The sequence below is a fragment of the Lissotriton helveticus genome, chromosome 11, assembly GCF_964261635.1.
Source record: "Lissotriton helveticus chromosome 11, aLisHel1.1, whole genome shotgun sequence".
NCBI lineage: Eukaryota > Metazoa > Chordata > Amphibia > Caudata > Salamandridae > Lissotriton > Lissotriton helveticus.
The window spans coordinates 601,482,644-601,494,818 of NC_136072.1; the positions used below are offsets into that span (position 1 = coordinate 601,482,644).

The window sequence follows — 12,175 nt, forward strand, 5'->3', positions numbered from 1 at the left end:
TACCTCTTGGATTCCCGATCGTAGGGAGCCGTCGGGATTGTGGTCTGGGAGTTAGAGGCCTGGATGACCAGGCTCTCGGGGGTGGGGTGCGTGGACAGGAAAGCAGGGTCGGCCGGAGCCGGGCGGTGGCGTCTGGCCACGTTCCTATCTACAGGCTGACCTGTAGCGGGCCTGGACCAGGTGCCCAGAAGAACGTCAGACAAGGCCTCATTAAACGGCAGCAGAGGCTCGGCCGAGCTTGCCTGCGGTTCAAGGCCCTCAGTGAGGAGGTTAGTCCTCACGGCCGTGACGGGGAGCTCAAGGCCCAAGGCTTTGGCTGCCCGCGTCACCACCACACTAGAGGCAGCCCCCTCCTCCGTAGCCACGGTAGGAAGGGAGACAAAACCAGTGTCTGGCGAGGTGTCCAGACCACTGGCGTCCCCTAGCTCACCTGTCCAGTCCTGATAAGACTGGCACTCCCGTGGCAGAGGGTCTTCAGACCCCTCCCAATCTCCCTCACCACCCATCTCCTGAGACTTAGGACCAAAGGATGGGTCCGGGTCATAGAAGTAGCCCTGGGGGCCGACGCCGGCGAGCTCGTGAGGTCGACCGGCGGCGACCCGGATCCAGAACTGGACCCTGCGGCGCCGAGACCGAAGTCACCGGCGGCGTCGGGTCCGAAGCACCCGACGGCGTCGGGGCCGATGCACCCGACTCGCTGGGACTCCCAGTCGGGGCCGCAGAGCCCGAAGGCGCCGCGGAGCCCCACGGAGGAGTGAGCGACCTCATGGTCGTGAGGTAGGCCTCGATCTCCTCCGGCATTGCATGCTGCCCAGGGACTGTCGGGTATGAAGCAGGCCGCGACGCCCGAGCGCGAGCGTCGGGGGGAGTCGGAAGAGCGATGACGTCTCTTCGACTTCTTGTGCTTACCTGAGGAGTCCGAAGACCGTGAACGACTCCCGGAGCCATGGTGGCTCCGACCCCGCGACCGGTCCCTCGACCTCCTCGCGGACTGGAACCTCGAGCGGCGCAGGGCCGACTGCCGGAGCTCGAGCCGCTTGCGGGACCGCTCCCGCCTAGCCTTAGACGTCAGGGCTCGACAGCTGGAGCAGGCCTTGTCGTCGTGGTCGAGGCCTAGGCAATGAAGACACCGGCGATGGGGGTCGGTAACCGACATCAGTCGGTCGCAGTCGGCGCAGGGTTTGAACCCGGGCATCCATACCGGCACCGTCGGAGTCGAACAGACTTCGAAATAGATCAAAAATGATCGAAAAAGTTTAGTCAAAAATTGACTAAGGGTACCACTTTTTCCGGATCGGCGCTGGCTGGCGCGGAAAAAAGAAGAACTGACGTCAGCGCGCGAGGGCGGCGTCTAAGTACTCCAGCGACGTCATCCTGGCGCCCACGACGCCGACAACGGACGCGGAGCCGCAGACGACACCTACCGACGCGCAAGGGTACTGCTACGCAAAAGTTTCCGGATCCAGTCTGACGCCTGGGGATATTCTAAGGTAAGAAATCTAATACTAACCTGTTTCTTTCAGATATGCCAGTGCAGTGGTAGCGGCGTTAGATGTGGTGGAATGCGCTTTCAGACCTTCCGACAGCCGCTTCTTGGGCAATGCAGAGGACTACGCACCTCAAGAGATTCTTCTTTTATATATACAAATACTCTACACACATTCATAAGTAAATACATAAAGTTACATAAAATATCACAATGATGCTTGTCTTTATATTTCCAGATGTCTTTTAATTTCAAAATCTTTAAGCCTTCTTAGCCAACAAGTGTCTTGTCGCTGTTACAGGGGATTACCCTGCAACTTCTTCAGGGCTGAGGTCAGTTTCCAGTAGTCTCTGAATTCCCCTGATACTGCTAACCCGTAAGGGGTTCCTATAAGTTTTGCTCCTGGAGAGGTGGACCAGTTAGTCGCCTGTCTGGAAAGCTAAATATGCTTCCAGATGTAAGGGAGTTTTCTTTTAAAAGAGCTGCCCCATCTGGAAGTATTCGGTAGAACCCTTCGAATCTCCAGGCCGTGGCGTGTTTGTCGTGCAAATCAGCAGTCTGGAATTTGAACGTGTGTAGAGGATTTGTATATATAGCATAAGTGTTCTGCTGGCCACACACATGGGGATCTGGTGGTTTTTCTCTACCTTATGCACTCTGCCAGATTACCCGTAATAACTGATTTGTACATGTGATCGACCTTAGAGAGTCATTTTGCCTATTGCTGACCACCGACTGTATAACTAGAGTCTTCTTTTTATACAACCTTCATTTTCTTCGCCTTGGAGAATCCTACAAAAGGCTGATCACTGACCTGATGGTCCTTGGTACACACAGTATAAAGCTCATTTGGGATCCAACCATTAAAGACTCTTCACATCCTTGAAGGGGTTGCAGAGGGGGCAAAGGTTGCTGGGAGAGTGATGGATTGAGCAATGTGGAATAGAGTCACAACTTTCGGCACAAAGGGTGCCTAAGTTCTTAATACCAGTTTAATTGAAAAACTGGTGGCAGTGGGCTGTTGCACTAATAGTGCCTGAAGCTCGCTCATGAGTTGAGCTGAAGTGAACGTAATGACCCAATATGCCACCACAAGGGTCAGTCATTGTGGATACTTTTCGAACTTGAGGAAGGAGAGACTGGGGCAGAAAGGCTTAAAGGAGTACCATGTTCCATAACCGATGGAATGCATAGCTTAGTAAGCGTTCTAGTGGAAGCTCCAATGCAGTTTTAACACTGCACTTTGTTAGGGGTGGGGATAGATTTAGCCAGAGTAATACACACTGTCGGAAGATGCCCTGAGCCACCTCAGATTAAAGCTATCTGTCATCTATCAGACATTGCCTTCTTAGCTCTTCTGAAAAGCGAAAACACATAAAAAGACGGTTGACTACTATTTCTGCACCTCACGCCAGTTTTGAAGTATGTACAGGTCCCGCGCAGCAAGGTCTAATGATGCCTCTGTGCTCCAGATCCTTGAGATACAATTGATGGGTGTGCGCAGAATGATTAAGTCCAGATAGCAAAATAAGATTTACAAAATGTCTTTATTGTTCAGTCGTTATCAAAGCTTTAGATTCCAGCCAACGCATTTCGTTCTCCCTGGGATAACCTCATCATGGCTCCTAAGGGAAATCACCCTCATGAGTGGGAAACCAAGTTGATTCTAGAAAATCCTTGTGCTGTACCTGAATATTTCCCGGCAAAGATATCTGGATCAGTCACGAATTAACGCACAAGTTACTACTTGTGTAACAATATATCTGTAAGAAACATTAGTTAGTGATAAAGATTCCTTACCTTAGAATATCCCCAGGCGTCAGACTGAATCCGGAAAGTTTACACTAGCAGTACCTCTGCGCATCAGTAGGTGGCGTTGTGCGACTGCACGTTCGTCGCTGGCGTCGTTAGCGCCGAGATGACGTCACAGAGACTACTTAGGCACCACCCATGCGCTCTGACGTCAGTTCTGTACACGACTTTCTGCGCCAGGAACGCAGAGCCATGCAAGAAACTGACCACAGTTGCCATGAAACTAGGGCCTGAAAGGGATGTCTTTAACCCTAGAAATCAGTTCGCAGAACAGGGAGGATGGGTGGGGCGGTAAGGAATCTATCGCTAACTAATGTCTCTTACAGATATATCGTTACACAAGTATTAACTTGTGCATCTGAAAGAGACATGTTAGTGATAGATTCCTTACTTTACAATAGATACCCCAGCAATACCTACCCCCGTGGTGGGTCTACGAATAAGATTACACCAGCAAGTCACGGAGAACAGAACGGAAAAAGAAGCCGTCTCTCCGGACTGGACTATAAAGGCAGAAATGCTTGGTAAACGTGTGCAGCGAGGCCCACGTAGCTGCCTGACAAATGTCCTGCAAGGGAACGCCGCGTCCCAAGGCAGTAGTGGCTGCTGTTGCCCTGGTAGAATGGGCACGCAGCCCCACAGGAGGCTCCTTTTTAGCCAAAGAGTAACAGGCTTTGATGCAGAGAACGACCCACCGAGAGATGGTCTGTTTGTGCACAGCCCAACCTTTTTTGGTGCCCACGTAACCAACGTAAGAGCTGGTCATCCACCCGGAACTGTTGTGTGAGCTTCAGATAGAACGAGAACGCACGTTTTGGGTCCATACGGTGGAGCCTCTCTTCCTCTTTTGAAGGATGCGGAGGCAGATCGAAGGTGAGCAAAGTCATGATCTGCCTGATGTGGAAGGGCGTGACAACCTTTGGCAAGAAAGACGGACGGGTCCTTAAAAATACATTGTACGGATGAACAGAAAGGAAAGGAGGTTTGGAAGAAAAAGCCTGGAGCTCACTCACTCTTCTGGCAGAGGTGATAGCTACCAGGAAAGCCACCTTGAGAGTAAGAAGATGCAAAAGACACTTATGAAGGGGCTCGAAGGGAGCGCACATCAGATATGTCAAGACAAGGTTTAAGTCCCATTGAGGCATGATGAACGGCACAGGAGGAAATGTGTGCGTAATGCTTTTCAGAAAACGGTTAACAACTGGGGACTTAAAAAGAGAAGGCTGATTTGGAAGCCGTAGAAAGGCGGAGATGGCCGGAAGATAACCTTTGATAGTACCCAGAGCAGAGCCCTGCTGGGCCAAAGAAAGAAGGAACAGAAGGATTTCGGAAAGAGGGGCAGAAAGGGGATCCACAGACTTTGTTGCGCACCATGCCACAAACTTGTTCCACCTGCAGGCCTTTACCGTTTTAGCGGAGGGACACCTGGCTGCCAGAATGACATCAAAGACTTCGGGAGGAAGATCGAAAGCCGTCAACTGCCGGTGCTCAATCTCCACGTATGGAGGTGGAGGCTGGACAGGTTCGGATGGAGGACCGTCCCCTGCTGCTGCAACAGAAGATCCTCCTGAAGAGGCAGTCGGATCGGGATATCGATCGCCATGTTGAGTAGCTCGCGATACCGGTACCTTCGTGCCCAATCTGTAGCCACAAGTATGACTTGGCCCGGTCGCGGCAAATCTTCTTCAGCACTCTGGGCAGAAGTGGTATAGGCAGAAAGGCATACAATAGACCGCAACTCCACTTGAGACAAAGTGTCGCCGAGCGAGTACCGCCTTGGAAATTCCAACACGCAGAACTGGTGACATTGCCCGTTCTCTTCGGTGGCGAATAGATCTAACCAAGGGTCTCCCCACTGCTGAAAGAGACCTTGCACCACGTCAGAGTTCGTCCGCCATTCGTGATCCATCATGCACCGGGGGCTGAGTTCATCCGCCCTGGCATTCAGAGAACTGCAAGGTGTTAAACCACCAAGGTACTGCCCTGATGTTCCAGCCATGTCCAGAGGCGCAGAGCCTCCTGACATAGGGTCCAGGACCCCACCCCGCCTTGTTTGTAGCAATACCACATGGCGGTGGTGTTGTCTGTGAACACCTGCACCACACTTCCCCGGACAGAGGGAATGAATGCTTTCAGTGCAAGTCGGATCGCCCGAAGCTCCAAAAGGTTGATATGGAGCCGGGACTCCGCCGGAGACCAGAGGCCTCTGATCTCTGCATCTCCCAAGTGGCCTCCCCATCCCAGGAGGGACGCATCCGTCGCCACTTTGTGCTCCGGTTAGGGAAGGAAGAGGGATCTGCCACTGACCCAATAGCGATTTGTGAGCCACCACTGCAATTGTTGTGCAGTGCCCTCTGTGATCTGGACATGATCTGACAGGTTGCCCTGATGCTGTGCCCACTGGAACTTCAGGTCCCACTGCAGAGCCTGCATATGCCATCTGGCATGTTGCACTAGCAGGATGTAGGAGGCCATCAGGCCCAGGATCCAGAGGGTCATCCTGACTGAAACCCGGGATAGAGGCTGAAAGATCGGAATCATAGCCTGAATATCCCGGACTCGCTGCTCAGGAGGATAAACCCGAAACCGCGTTGAATCCAAAACCGCTCCGATTAAGGGGAGCTTCTGAGAGGGACTCGGGTACGATTTCGGCCCGTTGATGGAAAACCCCAGCAAATGCAGGAGGTCGGCCGTAGTCTGGAGGTGGGTGACAACTGCTTGGAGCAAGCCCGCCTTCAACAACCAGTCGTCGAGGTATGGGAAGATTGACACCCCTGACCTGCGCAGGTGAGCTGCGACCCCCTCAATCACTTTCGTGAACACCCAAGGGGCGCTGGTAAGGCCGAAGGGGAGCCTGGCAAACTGAAAATGCTCCTGGCCTACCGTGAACTGCAGGTAACGTCAGTGGGCCGGCAGGACGGGGATGTGAAAATATGTGTCCTGCAGGTTCAACGCCACCATCCAGTTTCCCGGGTCAAGGGCAGCCAAGACCAGAGTCAACATCTTGAACTTTTCCTTCCGGAGGAAGCGATTGACATTCCTGAGGTCCAAGATTGGGCGCAAACCCCCTTTGTCCTTCTTGGGGACCAGAAAGTAGTGAGAATAACAACCACGTCCTACTTCTGGCCCAGGAACGCGCTTGATGGCCCCCTTGGCCAAGAGGGCCGTGACTTCCTGTTGGAGAAGTGCGAAGTGATCCCCCGACATGCGGTGGAACTGAGGTGGCATGGCTGGGGGGGTAGACTTGAAGGGGAGGGAGTAACCCCTCCGGACGAGTTGCAGCACTAACTTGTCGGAAGTGACAGAACGCCAGTGGGGGAGGTGATGACTAATCCTGCCGCCCACTGGCCTGGGGTGCGCGCCAAAGCTCGGACTAGGAAGGCTTTGAGGGGGATGCTGCGGGAGCGGAGGTGGACTGACCCACACGCTGGCCCCCTGTGCCTCCACAGCGGCCTCCACGCCCAAAGCTGCGCCGAGTTTGGTTCTGCACAGGCTTCTGACTGAACGAGCGGGCAGGGGCGCCCCTTCCGTGTCCACGAAAGGAACGAAAGGTAGACGTGGCTGGGCGTGTGGTTGAGAGACCCAAGCACTTGACCGTAGCCCGAGAGTCCTTGAAACGCTTCAGCGCACTGTCTGCCTTATCGCCAAACAGGCGAGTACCATCAAAAGGCATGTCTATGACGGAACTCTGGACATCCCCCGAAAACCCAGTGCACCCCAGACAGGCAAGGCGACGTAGGGCCACTGTTATGGAGATCGCTCTCTCAAGAATCCACTGTGTCCAAACCACACCGAATGGCAAACTTTGCAGCATCCTTTCCCTCCGCCACCGCCTGGGAAACCACAGGCCGAACCTCTTCCGGACACTGGGGCAGTGTCTGCACCACTGTGTCCCACACAGCGTGAGAGTAGCAGCCCAAAAGGCATGCTGTGTTGACTGACCGCAGCTCCAAGCTGGCAGAGGAAAACAGCCTCTTGCCAAACTGCTCCAGCTTTTTAGATTCCTTATCCGGTGGGCGGTAGGGAACGCACTCTGAGAAGTGGAGGCCTGAATGACCAGGCTCTCCGGAGTGGGAAGATTTGTCAGAAAGGCTGGGTCACACGGTGCCGGGCGATGACCCTGGCCACGTTTTTATCCACAGGAACCCCAGTGGCTGGCCTAGACCAGGTGCCTATCAAAACATCCATCAAGGCCTCATTAAACAGGAGCAGAGGTTCCAAAGAACTTGCCGCCGGCTGAAGCACCTCAGTAAGGAGGTTGGTCATGTGAGTGACAGTAGGCAGATCAAGGTCAAGAGCCTCGTTTGCTCTACGGAGCACAATGGTATACGTGGCGCCCTCCTCCATGATGACGGGAGGGGACATAAATCCAGGCTCGGAGGAAAAGTCAAGGCCGCCTGCGTCCTCCGAGTCTTCCACCTACTCATTTTCAGGCTGTGCAAGAGGGTCTTCCAACCCCTCCCAGTTATCCCCCTCCTCCACAGCTTGTGGTACGAGCAGGAGCGGCGGGGGACGCACAGGGGAAAACAAGTGCTCCAACAGCGCCAGGCAATTAGGGTCCCAAACCCGGAGCAAAAATGCCCGGGAATTCGGGCAAGGGTGGAGGTGGAACAAACGGAACCCATGGCGGCGCCGTGAACAGAGCTGCAAGGGGCGCCGGGGCGGGAGCCGCCGGCGAAGGACCCTGAAGCGCCTGGGCCGGAGCTGCCGGCAGAGGATCTTGCGTCGCCGGGGATGAAGCAGACGGTGGTGCCGACGGCGGTGCCAAGCAAGGGCCCTCAAAAGGGACCGCGGGCCCGAAGGCACGCCAGCGGGAGCCCTAGGCCTGAACAGGCGGTCCATGGCAGCAAGAAACTCTTGCACATGGGCCAAAGTCACCAACAGACCCGGATAAGGTGGGCAGGTGGCGGGACTCCGAGGCTCCAACGGAGCCGCAGGGGAAGGACCCCTGGCGCCCTCGTCCGTGTCCCGAGACTGACGGGGGGACGTCGAGCGCAAACGCGCTTCTTCGACTTTTTCTTTTGACGTCTCTTACCCGATTCCGATGGTGAAGACTTGGACCACGAGTAGCGATGATGATGGCTCCGCAGTCGGGCCCTTGAACGACCCCTGGACCTCGAAAGGTGCAGAGACGATTGCCTGGCCTCCAGCAGCTTTCGGGACCGCTCCCGCAAAGCCTTCGGAGCCATGGCCAGACAGTCGGAACATGACCGAGAGTCATGGTCGCGCTCCAGACATTAGAGACAGACGCCATGGGGGTCGGCCACCGACATCGTTCAGCCACAGGCCCCACAGGATTTAAACCCAGGCATCCCTACTTGGCACCAGGAGTCAAATACTCAAAGAAGTAAAGACACAAGTCTCAAAAAAAGTTAGTCAAAAAGTGACTACGGTATGTGCTCTAACCAGATCTGCGCTTGCTGGTGCGGAAAAAGAAAGAACTGACGTCAGCGCGCATGGGTGATGCCTAAGTCGTCTCCTAGACGTCATCTCAGCGCTTACGACGCCAGCGACGGACGGGCAGCCGCACAAAGCCAACTACCAAATCGCAGGGGTACAGCTGACAAAAAACTTTCCAGATCCAGTCTGATGCCTAGGGATATTCTAAGATAAGGAATCTATGACTAACATGTCTCTTACAGATAAGGTGTTACCGAAGGTAAGTAACTTGTCCATCTGATAGAGACATCTAGCCGCAGATTACTTACTTTTGACCAGATACCCAAGCAATACCATCCACGGAGGCAGAACTGCAGAAAAGCTTAAACCAAACAGTACTGTAGAAAAGAACAGCCAAAAAGACCCTCCATGCGGACCTGGTTGACCAGACAGTAATGCTTGACGAACATGGGCAAAGATGCCCACGTGGCTGCCTGGTAGACATTAAGAAGCGGAACACCATGCTGAAGAGATGTGGTGGCCACCTTCGCCCTGGTAGAATGAGCCCAAAGGCCTTCAGAATGCGGTTTCTTCGCCAAGGCGTAACATATTTTAACGCAGAGGATGACCCAACATGATATGGTCCTCTTCTGTACAGTACGCCCCTTCTTTGCTTCAAAATACCCTACGAAATGCTGCTCGTCCATCTAAAAACGTTTTAGTTGGGTCATGGTAAAACGACAACTCTCTTTTTGCGTCCTGATGGTGGAGACTATCTTCTTTGGAAGGATGTGGAGTAGCATAGAAGGTGGGCAAGGTGACAGATTGTTCCAGATGGAAAGGTGTTACTACCTTGGGCAAAAAAGAAGCCCTAATGCGAAGCACTACCTTGTCCGGAAAGATAGTCAGGTAAGAAGGCTGAGCTGACACAGCCTGCAGTTTGCTCACCCTCATGGCAGAAGTTATAGCCAGTAAAAATGCTGTTTTCATAGTGAGCTGCCGGAGGGGACAGTTGTGCAATGGTCCAAACAGTGCACACATCAAGAAGGTGAGAACCAAATTAAGTTCCCATTGGGGCATAAAAAAATTGAAGGGGTAAACAAGTAAGCGATTTAAAATAGGATGGTTGGTCCGACAACCTAAGAAAAGGAGACAGGGCCGAAAGGTAGTCCTTCAGGGTGGCCAGAGCATAGCCCTGCTATGCTAGGAAAGAATGAATAGAAGGATGTTTGAGAGGGAGGCAGATAAGGGGTCAACAGACTGTTCTGTATAATATTTATAAAGTCTTTGCCATTGGTAGGCCTATACTGACTTTGTGGAGGAACGCCTGGTTGCCAGGATAACTTCACAGACCTTGGCAAGAAGGTCAAAAGCTGTCAACTGTTGCCACTTAAACTCCACGCCAGGTGGCGGAGAGTGCACAGGTTTGAGTGGAGGACACTCCCCTGCTACTCCGTCAGAAGATCCTCCCAAAGAGGCAGCCTGATTGTAGGAATGATGCTCATTTGCAGATGCTCAGGATACCACACTGTTCTTGTGCACTCTGGGCAGGAATGGTCTGCTGAAAGTGTACAAGAGGCCTGTGCTCCACTCAAAAAGTGTGGCCGAGCGAGGCAGCCTTGGAAAGTAAACAAGCAAAACTGCTGACATTGCGCGTTCTCTTCGGAGGCAAACAGATCTAACCAAGGCTCTCCCCACTGTTGAAAGAGACCTTCGGACAGAGAAGCCACTCGTGATCCGCAAAAGCCACTCGTGATCCGCAAGGCACAGACAGCTGAGTTCATCCAGAACCGGCCAGATGTTGAACCACCAGGGAAATGCCCTGTTGTTCCAGCCAAGTCCAGAGACGCAGGGCCCCTTGAAAGAGGGTCCACAAACCCACCCCACTCTGTTTGTTGAGGTACCACATGGCGGTAGTGTTGTCTGTTAACACTTGAACTAGCCTTTCCTTGAGGTATGGTAAGAAGTCACAAGACAAAGCATTGTTTTCGCTGTGTCTTTTTACCTTCTAACGGCGGAGAGGACTAGGCACATGATGTCCAACATATATCACAACAGCACAGGGTGCTCCTAGTGCCTCCGCTCCTCCTCATGCACAAGCACTTTGAGACGACGTAGTCCATGACTGTATCGGCACACTATTAAATCACAGGGAGCCCTTAGAGACTTTATTTTCCCCTATGCACATGCAGTATGAGAATCTACTGTCCAAGATTGAATTTGCTTACTTTTATGACTTATTTTACTAATTTGATGAATTGTTTTGGCTGTGTCCATTGTGTCAAATAATTTTCATATTTTATGATGCGTGTTTGACCTAAGTAGGTTTTACAGCTCTTTTTAGTGTATGCTTGCTTGATCTTAATGTTTTATACTATGTTGTTTTATTGCCCTTTTATGGCTTACAGCTAAAATAAAGATTTGAATTGAAAACAATATATGACTGTACTTTAAAATCTCTAATCCTTCAAACATTGCACTAATATCGTCATTAAAAAAAAGATCTCTGAAACTGAATCCAATAGAATCAAAACCCCTCTTAGTATACTACAGAGAATCCACATCTCTGGTGCTATAAGAGAAAGAAAAGTCTGTGATACTGGCATCTTATTAACATTGTTTATTTTTGCCAAATCACTAGGCTTCAACATTGAACTAACTATAAGTAGCATATTCTGAACATTTACAATCTTACAAAATCTCCTTTCAACTCAATCTACCCTGAAAACTGAAACCCTCCATGCTTATCTCCAATATTAGAACAGTTATTCAAGCTCTGATTTGCTCATTCACATATTGTGTAATAGGATGTCGGCTGACCTCCCAAAAACGGAAGCAGCTTCTCTCAAATTCAACTTCCTTCTTTCAGCCCACCTAATCAAAGGTGCAAATAAATCTAATCACATCACTCCCATTCAACGAGACATATAATGGCTTCCACTCTTGAAACCAGAATTCCCTTCAAAATGAAGTGTCTCCTAAAAAGTAGTACATCTCAGCATAATATGATATCTGAAAGATGAAGGTTGCATAATCGAGGGAAATAGCACCATAAACTGCCCATATTCCTAGAAATGTTAAAAAGATCATACCGGGTCTTCTGTCAAAAACAAAGATGCAGAAAGGTTTACTAGAGGAGCTTAAACTCAACCCTAGCTTGAACTTTTTACAAAGACCTCAGAAAGTTCACATATTCAGAATTGACCTTAAGGACTAATTCTATTATCTTACTAACTATTAACTAAACTTGCCTCCACTACTACGGTTGAATTTCTTTTACATGAAATTGTTACCTGCCAAGAGTTTTTGCCATTTGGGCCAGGTGCATACTACACGAAAATCTTTAATGAATAATTAAAATAAAAATTGGAAGCATACTGGTGGCCTCGCATCATTGTTTCCACCTGTCACCCCAAGGTGCAAAATGTTTGTTAACATTTTAACCACCCGACCCCAGGCTCCGCTCCCCAAACCAGATAGCTTTTAAAACCATTTGAA

The 12,175-nt window shown here is 51.4% G+C and overlaps 1 protein-coding gene across 2 annotated transcripts in view; it reads right to left on the reverse strand.

Moving 5' to 3' along the window:
- The window catches only part of XRN1 (5'-3' exoribonuclease 1), a 1,049,234-nt gene that overhangs the window by 219,185 nt on the left and 817,874 nt on the right, over nt 1-12,175 (reverse strand). The gene's annotated exons all lie outside the window — the stretch shown is intronic.